The sequence below is a fragment of the Engystomops pustulosus genome, chromosome 2 (assembly GCF_040894005.1).
Source record: "Engystomops pustulosus chromosome 2, aEngPut4.maternal, whole genome shotgun sequence".
Lineage (NCBI taxonomy): Eukaryota > Metazoa > Chordata > Amphibia > Anura > Leptodactylidae > Engystomops > Engystomops pustulosus.
In genome coordinates, this window is record NC_092412.1 from 179,992,878 (window position 1) to 180,014,286 (window position 21,409).

At 43.6% G+C, this 21,409-nt stretch overlaps 1 protein-coding gene across 2 annotated transcripts in view; it reads right to left on the minus strand.

Moving 5' to 3' along the window:
• TMDD1 (transmembrane and death domain 1) overlaps nt 1-21,409 on the minus strand; it is an 88,676-nt gene that overhangs the window by 44,210 nt on the left and 23,057 nt on the right. Inside the window, exon 1 of one of the 2 annotated variants that reach the window (XM_072137475.1) lies at nt 16,156-16,233. The exons of the other annotated variant lie outside the window; for it this stretch is intronic. The gene's annotated coding sequence lies outside the window, so the exon portion shown is untranslated. Of the gene's footprint in view, nt 1-16,155; nt 16,234-21,409 lie in introns of those variants that run through there. 2 annotated transcript variants of the gene reach the window in all.

Genomic DNA, 21,409 nt, shown 5'->3' on the forward strand with positions numbered 1-21,409 from the left:
TACAGATTCCCAGTCTCTGCACCCTGCTGTTTTTCCATCTCCTGCAAGGATAGAAGATGATTGCAGCATGTCGCTTGTGTTACAGTGAGACGAGAACTCAGTGACCTCAGCATCTCCGACTAACAGCCCGGTTAAGCAGTGTATGCTTAAGGTTATGCCTGAGGTGAGATATCCCCACCCTGACACACCTGATTTTTTTTCCACTTTCCAATCTATGGACAAAAGTGTCTCCGAGCACACGCTACTGCCGCTACATTCCTCTCTGCATAATGACCTTTCTGTACTCATCAGGCCCATGCAGTCTTCTACTGCTGATATCGGGGAAGGGCATCACACATTGAGGATAAGATAGCTTTTTTCGCTGAATCCCAATGAATGCTCATGAGTTAGTGGATGACCATATTGCCTTAGAGCTATCAGTTTCAGCCACCCAAGCAAAATTGCTTAGTAATGAAGAAAGAGACGTAACAAAGTCAAAATTAGAGACTAACCAAATCTCTACTTCCTGACTTTACCAAGTACGAAATGAGCATTGGCCAGGCCCACAGGGTTCCCAAACCAGATAATTTCCGGGATACGATCCCCAGGGATGTCCTAGCCAGATTCACCTTTTATCATTGTCGCAGGCGCACCCATATACCTCCGTGTGCCCCAGCAAGGAATTCACCTGTCCCGGCTTCAGGGGCTGTCTCCGCTATGTCTACGCTCCGGCGCAAGCATTCCCGACTCCTAGGATGCGCGCACGCCGACTTTGTAAAATTTAAAGGCCCAGCACGCCAATAATTAGCACTGGCCGGCTGCCAATTCTGTTAAATAGCCAGCCTCTTCCTGTGTTCCCTGCCGGATATTTGTGCCTTATAGCCTTATAGAGAAAGCTTGTTCCTGATGCCCTGTGCGATTATCCTGATTTCCCGTTGTGACCTTGATTCCATTCCTGCCCTTGCTCCTGTGCTGCCCGACCTGACCTTCCGCTACGTCCCCGACTCTGATCCTGTACCGCCTGTCTCGACCTCCTGCCTGACCCCGACCACTGTTCTGCCTTACGTACTTCGCCTTGGCCGCCACCGCAGACAAAGTCGCACCTGTGGAACGACCTGGTGGTTCCACGCTGCAGCAAGTCCAACCCGCTTTGCGGCGAGCTCTGGTGAAAATTGGGTACCAATTAGACTCCGGTCCCAGGTTTCGGCTTACGTCATTGTCCGCGATGGTCCAGAGCATCCACTACCACTGATGCTGACAATCATCTTAAAGAGACACTTCTTTCTCAATCCAGAATTCTCCAGACCCTGCCTGCTCCTTATGAATCTATCAAACTGTTTATGGACTTATCTGCAGCTACCATACAGGCTAGGAAGAATTTTACTCATATAACATCTCTTCTCAAAACTAATGAAATCCATTACAGGTAGGGGTTCCCTACCAAAATCCTGGTCAAGTGGCAGAATACCATCAAAGCTATCAAAAACGTAGAGGAGGGCTTTGAAATCCTGGATTGCACAGGTATTTAATAAGTGTCACAATTTAGGCGGCAGGCCTTCGGATGATCCGACTGATTCAGACTGATCGTGGGATTTAACTTTCAAATTGTGTGGCAAACACAAGCACTTACATGCACCACTAAAAAGATGGTGAACTTTGTTGTACCTGAGCGGGGAAGCGACCAATGCAGGATATTGGGCGCACGATCTTAGTGAATCGCGATTCAGTGCATTATCGTCGAACAATGCACTTTGGTGAACTTCAGTGGGATTATAAGTAAATGTGGCCCATTGTCTTAAGGAATTAAGGTTATGTCTGCCAGATTTTATGGGATTTTATTTTAGTCCATATAACCTCTGTGAGGACCAATCTAGTAACCTACTCTATCAGGAAAGCATTTAAAGCTTTTGAGACAAACAAACCCTCCCCAAAAAAACCCAGAGCATCTCTTAATTCCCCAATCTCAGAGGAGGAGATTAATCCTTACAAAATAATAAATCCCCTGGCCTGGAGCATTTTATAAAAAGTTTTCTCTAGCTTTAATGCCCTATTTACGTAGAGTCCTTGGCGCATTTCATGGGCGAATGCTGGAAGCATTAATTGTAACTAAGCCCAAGAATGGCAAGCAGACTGAAAATATGGCAAATTTTAGTCCCATTTCATTATTAAATGAAGATGTTAAATTATATGCGAAAATACTGGCTGTTACAGGGGATATTATTCATAACTGGACCCTCTGCTCTATTATTATATATATTACATATAGTGTAAATGGATACAGTATATACTGACCACAGTCACTGATATTCTGTGGTGAGATGTGTGTGTACTGAAGCCATTGGGTCATTAACATATCAAAAGGCTTTGAACAGTAAGAAGCCACCATGAACCAGGTGTGAGATTCCCTGCACACACTGGGGTCTATCCTAAGAGGGTCTTACGGTGGAGTTTTAGGTGGTGGGAAGGGATTACACACAAGGATATTTAAGCATGGTAAAAACAGAAATCAGTCTCTTTTGTCTCTTGCTCCTGACCCCCCCCCCTCCCCCCCGGACGTACAGCACTTAACAAAGGTACAGGTCATATATTGTGTGTGCTTTCTGTGTATGTATATAACTTTATAAGAGTAATTATAACATAGTACTTATTATAATATAGTAGACTTTATACGTGTACCTATAGATATTCCAGGTGTTATGTGTTTTACCATATATATACATAGCTAAGTGTTTACAGTGAGTGTGTATATATTAGTGTAACTACATGTATAACCTATAGCCGTATCCCATTCACACGTGGATCTCTGCCCTGCACGTGTATTGGAGTTGATATATAGATGCTATTGTGCATGAGTCTCTATATGTACATGTATATGGTCAGGTACTGGATGTGACTCCTGCGTCAGGATATATCCAGGAGGTTCTGTAGTGTTAACTATATATTGTATATACATACACATTACTGTGTCCGGGAGGGGTCAGGAGAAGAAGGTTTGTCTCTATGTATTTTGTATTGTATTTTATGTAGTTACTTTGTCACATGTATGTTGTTAGTAAAGTCTTTTTGTATATAAGTATCTGCGAGGGTTGTATGTTATTCCTGTGATATATGAAGGACTGGAGTGGGTGCTTATGGTAAATAGCACAGACTAAGGGGCTGGACAGAACCACTGTAGCCTAGAGAAACTGAACAGAAACCCAACTCCCCTACCCCCCTTTATCACTGGCTAATATGCTTAAAAAGATCTTTCCTTCCTTAGTAGTTCAGATAAAGTGTGCTTTACGCCTGGTTGGCAGGCATGTAGCAAAAATCTATGGTACTGGTTCATTCCTCCTTTTGCAGTGTCTCCCACTGGAAAGCAGTAGTTAAGACTCAAATGAGATGGTATTTCTCCCCTTTTCGTTTACATAAAATCTTCCCTCCAACCCCCCAAGGCTGTTGGAGACTAAACGAACAAAAAGGGACACTTAATCATACATTGTGGTCCTGACTTTTGAAGAAATGCCTCTTTGGAGAAAGGCATTGACAATCATATCTAATCTGGGAATTACTGAGAACTTGGACTTCACAGCTAAAGCAGCTAAAGCCTTAATCCTTATAGATATTAACACTCTCCCCCCCCCCCAAGGTTAAAACTGTGGCAGCACATATCTTGATGGCCAGAAGGCTTATACCCACTAGACATTGGAAAGAGTCCGCCTGTCCCTCCATTCACGAGGTGCTTACACAAGTAAACACAAACTGTGCTCTTCAAAACAAAGTATAAACAGCCTCTCCCAAGTATATACAGCCTCCTCCAGTATACACAGCCTCTTCCCCCTGTATACCCAGCCTCTCTCCCCTTGTATACAGTCTCTCTCCCTCTGTATACACAGCCTCTCCCCCCGTATAAACGGCCTACCCCAGTATACACAGCCTCCCACAGTATACACAGCCTCTCCCCATAGTATACACAGCCTCTCCCCCAGTATACACAGCCTCTCTCCTCCCTGTATACACAGCCTCTCCCCTCCAGTATACTTGCCTGTGATGCACATTACTGGGGACTGTGTGCGGACATTACTGGGGGATGTTTGGGGACATTACTGGGGGCTGTTTGGGGACATTATGGGGGCTGTGTGAGGACATAACTGGGGGCTGTGTGAGAACATTACTGGGGGCTGTGTGAGAACATTACTGCGGGGTAGCCTTCAAGAAAATGGGATCAAATAATGCAATGTGTTCCCACATTTAAAAAAATGCACATGGACATAACAAAAAAGAAAAGCAGATGTGATGACAAAACAAATCAATTTTATTGGTTACAAAAAAAGTTATAAAAACATTTAACCCCTTCCCGACATTTGACGTAATAGTACTGCATGGCGGGAGGTGCGTTCCCGCAAAATGCAGTATTATTACGTCAAGCTTCTGGCGCCGGCTCCTGAACGGAGCCGGCGCCAGAAGCTGCGGGTGTCGGCTATATATTATAGCCGACACCTGCCTCTAACACCCGCGATCGGAGATTTCTCCGATCGCGGGTGTTAACCCCTAACACGCCGCGGTCGCGCTGACCGCGGCGTGTCAGAGGCATTTAAATGTTATCTGATGGGAATCGGACCCCCCCGCGGCGCTTACCGGGGGGGTCCGCTGCTCCGATCGCAGCCCCGGGACTGCCGGTGCCCGGGGCTGCGAGATCTTCATCCGGAAGCCGGGTCCTGCCTTCTGGCAGGACCCGGCTGTAAGACACTGGGCATGCGCAGCATGCTCAGTGTCTTACATTACACAGTGCAATACATCTGTATTGCACTGTGTAACCTGTAAAATAGCTTGAACAAGTGATCAGAAGATCACTTGTTCAAGCTTAGATGTCATTAACTGTAAAAAAAGGAAAAATAAATAAATAAAGGTTTTTTAAAATAAAAATAAATAATAAAAGAAAGTGAAAGTCCCCCCAAACACCACATTTCCCTTTACACATGTAATAAAGTATAAAATACACTAAATCACAAAAAAAACCCACTTATTTGGTATCGCCGCGTCCGTAACAATCTGTACAATAAATCCTAATCATAATTGGACCCTCTAGGTGAACGTGGTAAAAAAAAAAACCCAAAAACTTGCCAAAAATTAAAACTTTTTATCAAAATGCTTTACAAAAAATGTTCTAAAAAGTGATCCGAAAAAGTTACAAGCGCCAAAATGATACCACTGAAAAGAACAACTTGTCACGCAAAAAATAAGCTCACAACCAGCTCCGTCAACCAAAAAATACTATAGTTATGCCGCTATAAAGATGGCAATACTAAAACAAATGCAATTTTTTCTATTCTAGTTTTCCTTCAATAAAATTGGACAAATAAAAATAAAACTATATAAATGAGGTATCACCGTAATCGTAGTGATCCGTAGAATAAAAATAATATATTATTGTTATGCTACAGCGAACACCCCCCCCAAAAAATGCTAAAAATCCAAAACAAGAATTGATGATTTTATTTTCCTCCACACGAAAAAAGTTAATAAAATTGCTTCGATAAGCTAAACACCCTCTAAAATAAAGTTTTTTTTACAGTGCATCGCGTCTCGCAAAAAATAAGCCCTTATTTGTCTAAATTGTTTAAAAAATAAAGATTGTATAGCCTATTCCCAACGCGCGTTGTAATAGAACGGTGCGGCGGGTAGTGACTTGCCAACACCGGTCAGACACAGTGATCGGGGTAAGACGGCGGCTGTTCCTGACAGCCATCCATCCTGCCCCATGGACCAGAAGGGTTACGTCCCCCCCACACACCCCCAGTTTATTATCGCTGCTACTGGCTCATCAATTCAGACGAGCCGATAGCAGCGAATTTACTTATGACGTCAGTAATACCGATCACCATGTCTGTAGACACGGTGATCGGGGCAGGGTGGCGGCTGTTCCTGACAGCCACCAATTTTGCCTTGTGGTTCAGAGGGGTTTTGTTGCCCCCCTCTGTCCATGTTTGCCGCTATTGGCTGGTCGATTTGGTCCAGCTAAAAGCAGCAATATTCGTCACAATGGGCATCGCTAGAGTGAATAAGAGCAACACTTGGCGATAATTTCCCTACGAAAAACGAAGATATGGTACAAAAGCGCTGGCCGTGTACATTGTACAGATTACGCTGTACAACTCTTACGAGCTGTTCCAATATGCAGGTCCTGCCGTATCATTTCTCCGTTTTCAAGAGGAAGATATTAGGAAACTAATATTGGGACAAGAAGGACGGGGCTCCTGTACCTCTGGTTTAGATGTATTTTGTCAGGGCAGCATTTTCACGGTAAATTCTGCTGCTTCTAAAGGAAGGACTCAGAAAAGAGTTTGTTCCAAAAGAGGAGTTAGGATGGATACTATATACTAAGGATGGACACTATATACTAAGGATGGACACTATATACTAAGGATGGACACTATATACTAAGGATGGACACTATATACTACTAAGAGACCTGCGACAACTCCAAGTGTGACAAAAGTTTAGATGGTCCCCTGGTCTATTCTACCTCCTTATACGCAACACATTCACAATTCACGCCCAACCTGTTGTGAATTCAGTAAAATGAATAATTTAACAACTGGAAGGTCACGTTGCTCCCTATACCCCTCCATTATTTCATAAGGGGCGCCACATAACGGGCACTGAACGTTCCAGAAATAATTGCAATTTCCATCTTGGACTCCATCGCACATCGTATTTGGAAACCACCTGTATGTTCAAATGCTCATTTCACGACGTGTATTACACTACACCACATATTACACCTTGCTAAATTCCCCAAGGGGTGTACATTCAACAATTAGGGTCACTTTTTGGGTTTTCCTCTGCTTTGGTACCACTACGGCTCTCCAAATGTATCCTGACACATGTGAAGGATTTCTTGCAAATTTGGCCTCTAAAAGACAAACACCCCTCTTTTCCTCTACTGTGCGACCATAAAGCATTTTATATGCACATGTGGGGTACTTCTACACTCGGGAGAAATAGTTTTACACCTTTTTCGGGGTTATTTAATATATTATCCCTTGTGGCTTACAGAAATTAGGAGTAAAGTGACATTTATAGGAAAATTTTCACCTTTTTAATGTTTAGGGCCTAATTGGATCATTCACCTGTAGGGTCAAATACATATATTACACATTGCAAAATTCTCTAAGGGGTGTGTGTTCAAAAATTAGGGTCACTTTTCGGATTCTTATCTGTTTTATACCACTAGGGTTCTCCAAATGCATGTCAAACATTTCTGTCAAATTTGGCTTCTAAAAGGCAAACATCCCCCTTCCCTTTTACTGTGCGCCCATACAACATTTTATATACACATGTGAGGTACTTCTACACTCGAGAGAAATAGGTTTACACATTTTGGGGGGTTATTACATTTTTTTTATCCCTTGTGGCTATAAAAAATTAGGGGTACAATGACCTTTATAAGAAAATGTTCACCTTTGTCCTATTTAAGCCAAAATTAAATCAAACACCTATATGGACAAATACTCATATTACACCTTACTAAATTCTCTAAGGGGTGTGCTTTCCAAAATGGTGACACTTGTTGGGTTTCCTCTCTGTTTTGGTACCGCTACGGCTCTCTAAATGCATCCTGACACATGTAAAGGATGTTTGTCAAATTTGGCTTCTAAAAGGCCAACGCCCCTCTTTCCCTTCTGAGCTTCACTGCGTACCCATACAACATTTTATTTGCATGTGTGGGGCAATTTTATACTCGGGAGAAATGCTAGTACACATTTTTTGGGGTTGTTTCATCTTTAATGCCTTATGGGATACAAAAATTAGCCGTAAAAGTGACTTTTTTGGGAAAATGTTCATCTTTTTCCTTTTAGGGACCTAATTGAAGCAAACACCTGTAGGGGTAAATACACATATTACACCTAGCTAAATTCTCCAAAGGGTGCACTTTCCAAAATGGTGACATTTGTTGGGGTTCCCCTCTGTTTTGGTACCACTAGGGCTCTCCAAATGCATCCTGACACATGTAATGGATGATTGTCAAATCTGGCTTCTAAAAGGCCAAAGCCCCTCCTTCCCTTCTGAGCCCTACTGTGTACCCATACAACACTTTATATGCAAAAGTGGTGCAGTTCTGTGCTTAGGAGAAATAGTTTTACACATTTATGGGAGTTGTTTCATCTTTTATCCCTTGTGGCTTACAAAAATTTGGGGTAAAAGTGACTTTTTTGAGAACATTTTCACCTTTTTTCCCTTTTGGGGCCTAATTGAATCAAACACCTGTTTGGGCAAATACACAAATTACACGTTGCTAAACTCTCCAAGGGGTGTACTTTCCAGAATGGTGTCTCTTGTTGGGGCTTTCCTCTGTTTTGGTACCATTATGGCTCTCCAAATGCATCCTGTCACATGAAAACTTTTCATCCATATTTGCCCTGCAAAAACGAAACAACGCTCTTTCCATTCCAAGTGCCCCCATGTGCCCGTACAGCAGGGTACAGTGACAAAATGGGCATTGGCATGCTCAGGAGGAATTGCCCTAAACATGGTAAAATGCATTTTCCTTTTTAACCCATTGTGAAGGTGCAAATTTTAGTGTTCAATGAATCTATTGTAAGATAAAATTACATTTCTGTAATTTCACTTTCATTTATCTTTCACCCTCATGAAACGCTCAAAGGGTTAACAAAATTCCCAAAGGTTGTTATGAATATTTTGAGGGGTGTAGTTTCTAAAATGGTGTCATTTGTGGGGGTTTTCTATCATGTAGGCCTTATAAAGTCACTTCTAACTAAACTAACCCTCCAAAAGTAGGTTTTGATGATTTTCGTGAAAATCTGAAAAATTGCACCTAAAGTTATAAGCCTCCTAACATCCTAAAAAAAGGAAAAGATGTTTGAAAAATGATGCCAAGTTAAAGCAGACATATGGAAAATGTTAGTTATCAAGTTATTTTAGTGATATGACCAACTTTCCAAAAAGTAGAAAATTTTGAATTTTGAAAACATTGTTTTTTTCAAAATTTTTGGCAAATTTCCATTTATTTCATAAATAAATACTAAACATATTGATTAAATTTCTCTACCAACATGAAGTACAATGTGTCACGAAAAAACAATCTCAAAATCAACTGGATATGTTAAAGCGTTCCAAAGTTATAACCACTTAAATAGACACATGTCAGATTTTAAAAAATGGGCCGTGTCAGGAAGGTGAAAAGTGGCTTCAGCGTTAAGGGGTTAAAAGCCCCCTAAGCACGACTGGTCTCCCACCCCACAAATACGGTAAGTATACAAAAGGTGTCACTACAGTAAGTAGAAAAGGCTACACGCAGATACTGTAATAGTGGTATAATCATATAGATACATATAACAGTAAGGAAGGCAAGTAAAGTGACTGTAACAGGTGTCACTACAGTCAGGGCCGGCTCTATGGGTATGCAAAGTGGGCAATTGCCCAGGGCCCCATGAAAGGGGAGTATCTATTCTTTCAAATGAATCTAAAATTGTGTTTCTAGATCCAGAGATATTCAGGTTTAAAGGAAACCTACCATTTAGAATGGCAGGGGTAAGCTGTAAGTACCGAGCACCAGCTCAGGATGAGCTGGTGCCGGTACTTACTTTTGTTAGTGTTATAAACCACGGTATCGCGGTTTTAACACTTTTTAAACTTTAGAGCAGTAGAGGCTTCGGCGCTGCGCGCGACCGTGCGCGCGCAACATCTCCACTATTTCCAATGTAGGCGCGCGCACGCAGCGCCGAAGCCTGTTCTGGTGTAGAGTTTAAAAAGTGTTAAAACCGCGATACCGCGGTTTATAACACTAACAAAAGTAAGTAGCGGCACCAGCTCACCCTGAGCTGGTGCTCGGTACTTACAGCTTACCCCTGCCATTCTAAATGGTAGGTTTCCTTTAAAGTGAGAATATCAGGTGCGATTTTCATATATAAAAATTATTCACAATGGCATTTTAACAGTTAATCTCCATTTTCCTGACACTTAGAAACACAAATGTGACTCTCCTCTTTCACACAAAAAAATAAGTGAGATTCTATGTGTCACAGAGCCAGAGTTATAGCCCTCTGAAGTATGCACCCCCTCCAGATTCCTAGCCAACAGGCTATAGGGAGAATTTGCTGCACACAGGAGCTGCTGCACCTCACTGATAATGGAAATATTCACTTTATATGTTACTACATTTTGATAAGGGATAATATCAACTAATATTCATGTTTTTAACCCTCTCCCATCCAGAAATATCTAAGAACACACTTTCTCTCTTATTGCCTTTTTCGTGATAGTTTGTTTTTGGAAATATTGACTGATACGATGAACATTCAATCCTCTTTGCCTAATGTCGCTATTACATATTAACACCGCGACCCGGAACATGTCCATAAAGTTATATGTAACACCAAAAACACCAACATGTTCTGGAATAAAGTTTTTATTTCACACCATCCTCCATTATTTTCACCTATGTTCTGACGTTCTCAATCTCATTCTTATGAAGCACGGACGCACATCTAAAAGTGACTTTTGCTATCTCATTAGAGGGGCTTATGGATATTGTGATACCTGTGCAGGACAGGTTGTGGAGGGGAGGTATATTTCTCCAAGGTTCCTCTCATATGTGAAGTAGCAGACCAGAGACTCACCTGCTGCCTAATTAATGAGGTGTTCAGAAGGAAGGTATTTAGGGAAAGTCAGGTGGGCAATTCACTCTCTCTACCTGGAGACACAGGGCTGTCTGTGTGAGAGCCACATGCAAGTAAGGTTGCAATACTGCTGTGTTTGTTAGCTGGCAGGGAGAAGCCCTCCAGTTGTTAGTAAGGGCTGTACTGTGTATAGTCAGTGCCGGACAGGCAAGGAGGTTTGTTTGTGAATGTTTTTTGTTTCTTTTCTTGCAATCTTCTGCAATAAACCTGACCCAGAGTCAGTTTATACCTACCTGCTGCTGTTTGCCTCGAATTGATGGAAAAAGAAGCGTGACCTTTGACTCCAGCAAAGGCGATCCCTAACCAATTTCTTACAAGTGGTGGAGGACGCGCGCAACGCGCTAAGGTGACGTTGAAAGATGGAGGAAGTATTAAAGGCTTTGTTGCAGTCTACTGCAGCCCAGCAGGATGCTACCAGAGAACAACAGCTGACCAATGCACACCAGCAGGAAGCAAACCGCTTATTGTCAGCACAGCTAACCACATTAATAGATGCAACAAATAAAGACCGCCAGATTCTACAGGAGGTGGTGCAGCAGGTGGCAAATCTTCCCGCGGCTCAAGGAGAGTCAGAAAGGAAAACTATTAATGTGAGTCGTTTTTTGCAAAAAATGACAGCAGAGGATGATGTGGAAGCATTTATCACCACGTTTGAAAGGACCGCAGAGTGTGAGGCATGGCCCAGAGCACGTTGGGCAGGACTATGGCCCCATTCCTTGCTGGGGAAGCACAAAAGGCCTACTTTGATTTGGAGCCAGAGGCAGCCCAGGACTTTGATAAGCTTAAGGCAGAGATCCTGACTCGTTTGGGAGTAACCCTAGCAGTCCGAGCGCAAAGAGTGCACCAGTGGACATACAGAGCAGACAAACCACCACGTTCTCAGATGTTCGACCTCATTCATCTGACCAGAAAGTGGCTACAGCCTGAGGTTTTGTCGCCACCTAACGTGGTACAAAGAGTGGTTATGGACCGATACCTTAGGGCTCTACCCCAAAAATTAAGGCAGTGGGTAAGCCATGGAGACCCTGAAACAGCCGACCAACTTGTGGATCTGGTGGAACGGTATTCTGCAGCTGAAGAACTACTGACTGACACCCAGCATCAGACCTCGACCCCTAGGATGACAAGGTTTCCGGGAGTTCCTGGTAAGACTGTTCCGGGGCCTAAGGTAGCTGGGAAAAATGTAAAGACTTTGGCTGAGGATAATAATGAGACTGAGGGTCCAGAGAAGCCAAAAATGCATGGACATGGCAAAGGGCCATTACGATGTTTCCGTTGCCATGAGTTGGGGCACATTGCAATGAACTGTCCATTAACTACTGAACCGATGCAATGTGATGTTGCCTTTTTGAGGAAGCGTATGTCTATGTTTGCTCAAATGGTGTGTTCTGCTGCAAGCTCAGATTGTGTACAAAAACATTTGTGTGAACTAACTGTAGGGGATAAGAGTGTGCAATTGCTTTGCTAGACTCAGGAAGTGTGGTCACTCTAGTTAAAGCTAACCTTGTCTGTTCCCCTAACAGTCCGACAGAAACTTTTTCAGTTACCTGTGTACATGGGGATACCTGTGAATATCAAACTGCAATAACTTGTCTTACTACTCCCTATGGAGCAGTATTTCATAAGGTTGGGTTAGTCCCAGAATTAATGCATGATGTCATTTTGGGAAGGGATTTCCCACATTTTTGGAGGTTGTGGGAAAACAACTTGGTGCCTGGGAGAAGAACCACTGTAAGTCTCACAGCTCCAGATGTATGTCCTGAACCATTTGACGGTACGACAGAAGAGGCTGTTGAGGAAGAGCCAGCAGATAGTTCTCTCCCTTTTCCATTTTCAGTTATGGCAGGAGACTTGGAGGCACCACCCTCAGAGACTGAGACTGAAGGGGAGTCCCAACCAATTATGCCTGAATTAGAGTTTAGAAGGGATGACTTTCATAGTGAGCAGATGAGGGACCCTACACTGAGTCGAGCTCGAGAAAATGTAAAAGTCATAAACGGGAAACAGGTGGAACCTGACCAGAGACTTGCTTTCCCATACATGGCACTGGAAAATGATTTATTGTATCAGATTGTTAAGAAGGGGGAAGACAGAGTTCAGCAGCTAGTTGTTCCAAAGCAATTTAGGAGAACAGTTCTGGATCTGGCACATGGACACATTATGAGTGGCCATTTGGGGATCCCGAAAACTACTGAGAGAATCTTGCAAAGGTTCTTCTGGCCTGGTATGAATGCTGATATTAAAGCCTATTGTGATTCATGCCCAGATTGTCAGATATCTGCACCTACACCCCACTTTCGCAGCCCATTGGTACCTTTGCCCATCATTGAGATACCATTTGAGCGGATTGGGATGGATTTGGTTGGTCCCTTAACCAAGTCAGCACGTGGGCACCAACACATCCTTGTTATAATGGATTATGCAACCCGTTACCCAGAGGCTATCCCCTTGCGCAATACATCATCCAAAACTATTGCCAAAGAACTAGTGCATGTATTCAGTAGGGTGGGCATTCCAAAAGAAATACTGACGGACCAAGGTACCCCTTTTATGTCGAAGGTAATGAAAGAGCTTTGTAAGTTATTTAAGGTCTCTCAGCTACGTACATCAGTCTACCACCCTCAAACTGATGGTTTAGTTGAAAGATTCAATAAAACATTGAAACAAATGCTAAAGAAGGCAGTGGACAAAGATGGGAAAAATTGGGATTTTTTACTCCCATATTTACTCTTTGCCATAAGTGAGGTGCCTCAGTCATCCACAGGGTTTTCACCCTTTGAACTGATGTATGGTAGACATCCCCGAGGTTTGTTAGACGTGGCCAAAGAGACTTGGGAAGGGCAGGTCACCCCGTACAAAAGCGTAATAGAACATGTCTCGGAGATGCAGGATAGAATTTCAGCAGTGATGCCAATTGTAAGGGAGCACATGGAACGTGCTCAGGGAGCCCAGAAAAGGATTTATGACCGGGGAGCTAAGTTGCTTACATTTTCTCCAGGGCAGCGGGTACTGGTCCTTGTCCCTACAGTGGAGAGCAAATTTCTAGCCAAATGGCAGGGTCCCTATGAAATTAGGGAAAAGGTAGGGGAAGTTAACTATAAAGTCTACCAACCAGGTAGAAGGAAACCTGAACAGATTTACCATGTGAATCTTCTAAAACCGTGGAAAGATCATCAGGCGCCTTCTGTAGATTTTGTACAACCCCTCCAAAATGTGACGGTAATGCCTAATGTGAACATAGCTGAACCTTTGTCTGATATACAAAAGAAGGAGGCTAAACAGTTGATCTCCCAGAACAGAGAGTTCTTTTCGGATAAGCCTGGGCAAACACCAGTTATAAAACATGATATTGTCACAGAACCTGGGGTCCGGGTACGTGTTAAGCCATATAGAATTCCTGAGGCAAGGCTAGAGGCAGTCTCGAAGGAGGTAAAAGAGATGCTAGAAATGGGAGTGATTGAGGAGTCCCATAGTGACTGGTCAAGCCCAATTGTGTTAATACTTCAGAAAGTTGAACTCGGTGTCTAAATTTGATGCATATCCTATGCCACGAGTAGATGAGCTCATAGATCGACTGGGTAGGGCCCGTTATATCACAACCCTAGATCTGACAAAAGGTTATTGGCAGATACCCCTGACAGACGCAGCCAAGGAAAAGACGGCATTTTCAACACCTGATGGCTTGTTTCAATACGTTACTATGCCTTTTGGTCTACATGGGGCCCCTGCAACGTTCCAACGATTAATGGACAGAGTTCTGAGGCCACATAGGCAATATGCCTCTGCCTACCTTGATGACATAGTTGTTTATAGCCCTGACTGGGAGACACACCTACCAAGAGTACAGTCTGTGATTGACACCTTGAAGAAGGCAGGGTTGACGGCAAACCCCAAAAAATGTCATATTGGTCTGGAAGAGGCTAAGTACTTGGGGTACATTATTGGGAGAGGTGAAGTCAAGCCCCAAGTTGAAAAGATTAATGCTATCCAGAACTGGCCCCAACCATTAAATAAAAAACAAGTGAGGGCTTTCCTTGGGATTACTGGTTATTATAGGCGCTTTATACCCAAATTTGCAGCTCTTGCAGCGCCACTAACTGATCTTATCAAGGGAAAAGAGTCAGTTATGATAAAGTGGAGCCCGGAAGCAGAGAAGGCATTCCAAACTCTGAAGTTGGCTCTTTGTTCCCAGCCGGTATTGGTAACCCCTGACTTTAAGAAAGAGTTTATAGTACAGACTGATGCTTCAGAGATAGGAATAGGGGCAGTCTTGTCGCAGATCAGAGATGGAGAAGAACATCCTGTGCTTTATTTAAGCAGAAAACTGAATAAGCATGAGAAAAATTATGCAGTTGTGGAAAAGGAATGTCTTGCCATTAAATGGGCACTGGAATCTCTCAAATATTATTTGTTGGGCAGGAAATTCAGGTTGGTCACAGACAACGCTGCCCTTAAGTGGATGAACCTGAATAAAGAAAGAAACAGTCGAGTGACTAGGTGGTTCCTGGCTCTGCAGTCTTACAATTTTACAGTGGAGCATAGGCCAGGACAGTGATGGCGAACCTTTTTGAGAACGAGTGCCCAAACTGCAACGTAAAACCTATCTACTTATCGCAAAGTGCCAATAAGGCAGTTTATACTGAAAACATAGGTTTAAGTATAGAAACACATTAACACAGCTTAAAAGGTTGTACGCTTTTGTACAATAAAAGGGAAATAATCTGGCATTGCATCCTCTTTTTCCCCACAGTGTTTACCGCTGCAGCTAACCACAGCACATCACTGCTAGTAAAGTACCGGGATAATGGCAGTAATTGGCCAATGACCAATCTTTGGATCTTCACTTTTGGGCTCCCGAAACAGAAATGCAATTCAAACGGCACATGTGAATGCGCCCCAATTATGTCAAAGTACATAGCTAGAAAATCTGCAGCAGTCCTGCTAGTAATAAATAACTACATAAATTCTGGGATACCAGACAGAATTTATTACCATGCACAGGACTGCTGCATTCTGCCTACTTTCTTTCCTTACATAGGACTGATTCTATTTTTTTTTGTCAAGTAGAAAGTCCTGTGTTAAGTGTCATTTTACAAATGACTGCTTCACACTGAGGAAGAGGCAGCAGTTCTATGTAAGGAAAGAAAGCTGTCTAGCCACAGAAGTCCTGTGTAAAATATGGTGCAATAAGATGCAGCAGTCTGTTACTAAATGGCTTTTGCAGCATGCAACTCTGTATTTTACATAGGCCTGCTGGAATCTATTGCTCCACAGTTTACTTAGGACTCCTAAGAGAGATAACAGTCCTATGTATATAAATTACAAAGAACTGCTGCTTTTCCCACCATGCAGAATACAGTCCTGTGTCAGTAAGTACAGTAGTTCAGGGCTATGTACTGTCTGCTATGGATTGGGCTCCAGCAATGAATAAATAAGCATCAGGGCTGTTTATGGGGTCGGGTGATACAGGAGGCTAAATGGAAAGTTCACCCACCAGATCAGCTCAGCTCATAGACTCCTGTCCTACATCTTCAGTGCTTTGCTGATGGCACGTGGGAAGAGAGCAGAGATAAGGCAGGAGATGCTGTGTGAGTGTCCAGCGTCAGTAACTCCTCCCACACACAACCTCTGACCTCTGTGGCCAGCTCCGTGCTGCTGCCTGCTGAAGCTCATGTAAGCTGTGAGCAGCGCTAGCATACAGAAACCTGCAGAATAACCTGGGCAGGAAGCTCAGTTTCCCAGCATCACTCCGTCTGTGGGATACATTTGCTATAAGTCCTGCTGCAGTAATTGAGGGATAGGCGCGCGTGCCCACAGAGAGGGCTCTGCGTGCCCTCTCTGGCACGCGTGTCATAGGTTCGCCACCACTGGGCCAGGAAGATTACAGGGAAATGCAGATGCATTGTCACGTGTGCACTGTCTTGTGGTTACAGTTGCTCAGTCCGAGGGGCCTGAGCAGAGGGGGAGGATATGTGATACCTGTGCAGGACAGGTTGTGGAGGGGAGGTATATTTCTCCAAGGTTCCTCTCATATGTGAAGTAGCAGACCAGAGACTCACCTGCTGCCTAATTAATGAGGTGTTCAGAAGGAAGATATTTAGGGAAAGTCAGGTGGGGAACTCTCTCTCTCTACCTGGAGACACAGGGCTGTCTGTGTGAGAGCCACATGCAAGTAAGGTTGCAATACTGCTGTGTTTGTTAGCTGGCAGGGAGAAGCCCTCCAGTTGTTAGTTAGGGCTGTACTGTGTATAGTCAGTGCCGGACAGGCAAGGAGTTTTGTTTGTGAATGTTTTTTGTTTCTTTTCTTGCAATCTTCTGCAATAAACCTGACCTACCTGCCTACCTACCTACCTGCTGCTGTTTGCCTTGAATTGATGGAAAAAGAAGCGTGACCTTTGACTCCAGCAAAGGCGATCCCTAACCAATTTCTTACAATATATAGTTATTTATTTGGGTTACCATTGTGTAAGGGCGCATACAATGATAGATCTGTGTGAAGTGCAATTTTCTGCAAAAATAGTTTGGTGCCCCTGTGGAATTAATGTTCCCTTTGCTGCATATTTTGGTGAATATACACATATGGGGTATGTATGATCTCCCCACATCTTGCCATTTTAGGAAAGTATATTTTCTTTATTTTTTTTATATAAGTATTCTGGATTTGTACATATTTTAGAGGAAATTTTGAATTTTCATGCAAATTTGGCATTTTATTACCGTTTGCTGCAAAGTTGCATGAAGATGGTAGTGTGTATGAATTTAAACGTTATTCTTGTTTACATGGTGATTTCAAGAAAAAATTGATTTTGACAGAATAGGAGCTTTTTATTTTGTGTGTGATATATTTTTACATCTCCAAATCCCCATAGGGGGGACACAACCTTGACCCTTTTAAATGTGTGCCCTGGATGGATAGGGTAAATGTACTACACTTAAATTTTCAAAAAGTCGCCCGGCTTGCGACCAATAAACCCTATTTAGGTCAAATTTAAATTGCTAAATGCATCACCTGGGCGGCACGGTGGCTGAGTGGGTAGCACTTCTGCCTTGCAGCACTGGAGTCCTGGGTTCGAATCCCACCCAGGCCAACATCTGCAAAGAGTTTGTATGTTCTCTCCATGTTTGCGTGGGTTTCCTCTGGGTACTCCGGTTTCCTCCCACACTCCAAAACAGGTTGTTTAGATTGTGAGCCCCATGGGGACAGGGACCGATTTGTCATGCTTTGTGCAGCGCTGCGTAATCTGTGTGCGCTATACAGGGCCGGTTCTAGACAAAGTGGGGCAAAACTAAAAGTGGGGCCCCAAAATAAAACTATTTTATGACCAGTCACAGTCAGCAAGAGGCTCCTTTAGTATGGTAAAACAAACTGTAATATGGGAGAATTTTATAGGAGATAGATAGATAGATGATAGGGAGATTTATGGGCAGCATGGTGGCTCCGTGATTAGCACTACAGCCTTGCAGCGCTGGGTTTCCTCCCACACTCCAAAAACTTACTGGTAGGGTGATTAGATTGTGAGCCCCATGGGGACAGGGACCAATTAGGCAAGTTCTGTGCAGCGCTGCGTTATCTATATGTACTATATCAGTAAAGATATTATTACTTATAATTATTACGATAGAAGACAAATATGAAATATGATGTAGATTTCTAGATGCAGAACTATAAAGTAGATGATATATACAGTGGATAGATATGAGAGGTAAATACAGTAGAAGAGAACTAGAAGATTGATTGAAAAATAGATAGAGAAAAAGTGAGATATATAAATTGTCTGATTATATGAAATAGATACCGTATATATACTCGTGTATAAGCTGAGTTTTACAGCACAAAAAATGTGCTGGAAAACGTCCCCTCGGCTTATACACGAGTCAATATACACGAGTCAAGAGTAAAAAATACTTAAAAAATAATAAACTTATATACTCACCCTCCGGTGGCCCCGATGTGCAGCGCTGCTCCCCCGATGTCCGCGCCGCTTGTCTTCCGGTCGTCCGCGCCTGTCTTCTTTCTTCTGCTGGGTGCCGCCATGTCTTTCCCCCGGACGGCGCGTAGTATGACGTCAGCAGCGGTGTGTCATACTAGGCGCCGTCCGGGAGAGAGCAATGTCGGCTCCCAGCAGAAGAAAGAAGACGGGCGCGGAAGCCTGAAGACAAGCGGCGCGGACATCGGGGGAGCAGCGCTGCACATCGGGGGATGTCTTTAATAAAAGCATCTTCGGATACATCCTGCCATTCTTTTGAGTGATAACGGCGCCGGTCCACCACCCGACTCAGGTTCTTGTGCATGCTTCTTTCACCGTAACCCTGGTCTTCACCGTAACCCTGGTCTTCGGATGAACGTGAATATTTTTGTCTGGCTGCCAGACTCATAATCATCAGATAAGTGCATACATCATTTATTCCAGGTGAGAGTCTTACTACTACCACCTGATCACACGATCCATATATTCTCTCTAGCAATATTATACGAGGTGTGCGCTTTTTCTTCCCTTTTTGCTGTCCTATTGTCCTGGGGGGTCTCGAGTTGACACTCTGCCCCTCATCCCAGGTTTTTCTGCATACCTATATACTGGGGAACATGTGCTATTGCTACCTATCTGGTAGCCGTCAGTCTTTATAGGAACCCAGGAAGTGGGCAGCGGCGCACTGGCCCTTTAAATCCGTGAGTGCTGGCCAGCCAGGATGGGAAACAGAAAGTGGTGGGTTGAGTGAGCTCGGAAAGGGGCGCCGCCATGGAGAGGGGCATGGGTGTAGCTGCGATTGGAGACCTAGATCGCAGGGGCACCCGTGACTCTGAGACTACCCATCTACTGGGGGCATGTGCACACGGTACGGCTCTTATGGAATAACATTTTAAAATATGTGCCGTTCATGGCTCTCTCAGCCAAAAAGGTTCCTGACCCCTGATCTATAGTGAACGACAAAAATCAGAGCCATGAAAAAACTTTTTTTGAAACATGTGCAATAAGACATGTCAGTGATACTAACAAAGTGGGGATGCATGGTCCCGGTCGGCGATAGCTGGGTGAAATGCTATAGCATTAAAGTTAAATCAATCATTAGACAGAAGTACATGTCATAGCTAGAGGTAACAGAGAAGCATATTATATAATGTATACAAAAAAAACAAATATGAGGTGAAAATCAAGCTGACCCCAGGTACCACTCCTATATACCAATGCTATAAGATCCGCCTATAAACAATGCTTTAGGGAAAATATAGTGTGTAGCCCTGCATATAGACATAAGTAAATCTATAATCCTCTTAAAGATAATCCATTGAGATTGATAGAGTAAGATGGAATATAATATGAGACACTGCTTGTAGACATACATAGATACATAGGGGGTCATTTACTAAGGGCCAGATTCGCGTTTTCCCGGCGTGTTACCCGAATATTTCCGATTTGCGCCGATTTGGAAAAACCGCCGCATTTAAAAAACCGAAAGTGTCGCAGAGCTTGCACTTACCTTCATCCAGGATAGGCCGGTGTATTTGAGTGTGTTCCGATGCTCTTCAGTGCAGCAGCGCCACCTGGTGGACGTTGGAGGAACTACCTTAATGAATCCCGGCCAGGCCCGAATCTACCGCAGAGAACGCGCCGCTGGATCGCGAACAGACCTGGTAAGTAAATCTGCCCCATGGTCCTCCTGAAGACAATCCATTAAGTTGGACAGAGTAAGGCTGCATTCACACTACCGCAAGGGGGACGTATATATGGCCGACATATATACGGCCGATATACGTTCCCCCATAGACGGCAATGGGCGCGCGGCACCCTACGGGAGCAGTACGGTGCAGCACACGTGCGGCACTGTACCGCTCCATACCCCGTGAAAAGATAGGACATGTCCTATTTTTTCACGGCATACGGCGCTGTATCGACCATGTATCCCTATGGAGAGGGGCGGGGGTGAGCAGTGCTCTCCCCCTCCTCCTCTCCCCGCACGCTGCTGTGTGCCCGCCGTGCTACGGTACAGCGGGCACCGGTCGTGTGAATCCAGCCTAAACAATATTCTAGGTAGGCATGGATAATATATTGGAAACCTGATGATGGTGTAGTAGATCTAAAAGAAGTGTGCAAGAAGAGGGGCGGCATGGCAGGGCCGTTCAATAACCAAATGGGGCAAAAAGCATCAAATATAGTAATATAGTATTCTCAGTCTCTCTTCCCCTCATCTGGATCCATCTGGTAACATGATGTATTTATAATATTCTATAATATTTATTTACTTATTTGGTGTTTGTATCACTGCACACTGCACTTTGTCACTTTAAAATACACTGAGACATTGTCTATTTATTTATTACTGTGTCACAACTGGCTATGTATTCTTTGCTATAGTGACTTTACTTGCCCTGATTACTGTTATATGTATCTATATGGTTATACCACTATTACAGTATCTGCGTGTAGCCATTTCTACTTACTGCAGTGACACCTTTTGTATACTTACCGTATTTGTGTGGTGGGAGACCAGTCCTACGTATCCCCTCTGTTATTGGGGGGCTTTTAAATGTTTTTATAACTTTTTTGTAACCAATAAAATAGTTTTTCTTTCCAGTCACGACATTACTAGGGGGTGTGGAGGACAACATAACTGGGGCAAAACTGGGGGCTGTGAGGACCTTACTGTTGGTTGTGGGGGATATTACCAGGTCTGTGGGGTACATTATTGGGTGCTGTACTGGGGACTGTGAGGACTTTACTGGGGCCTTTGGACACATTACTGGGGACTGT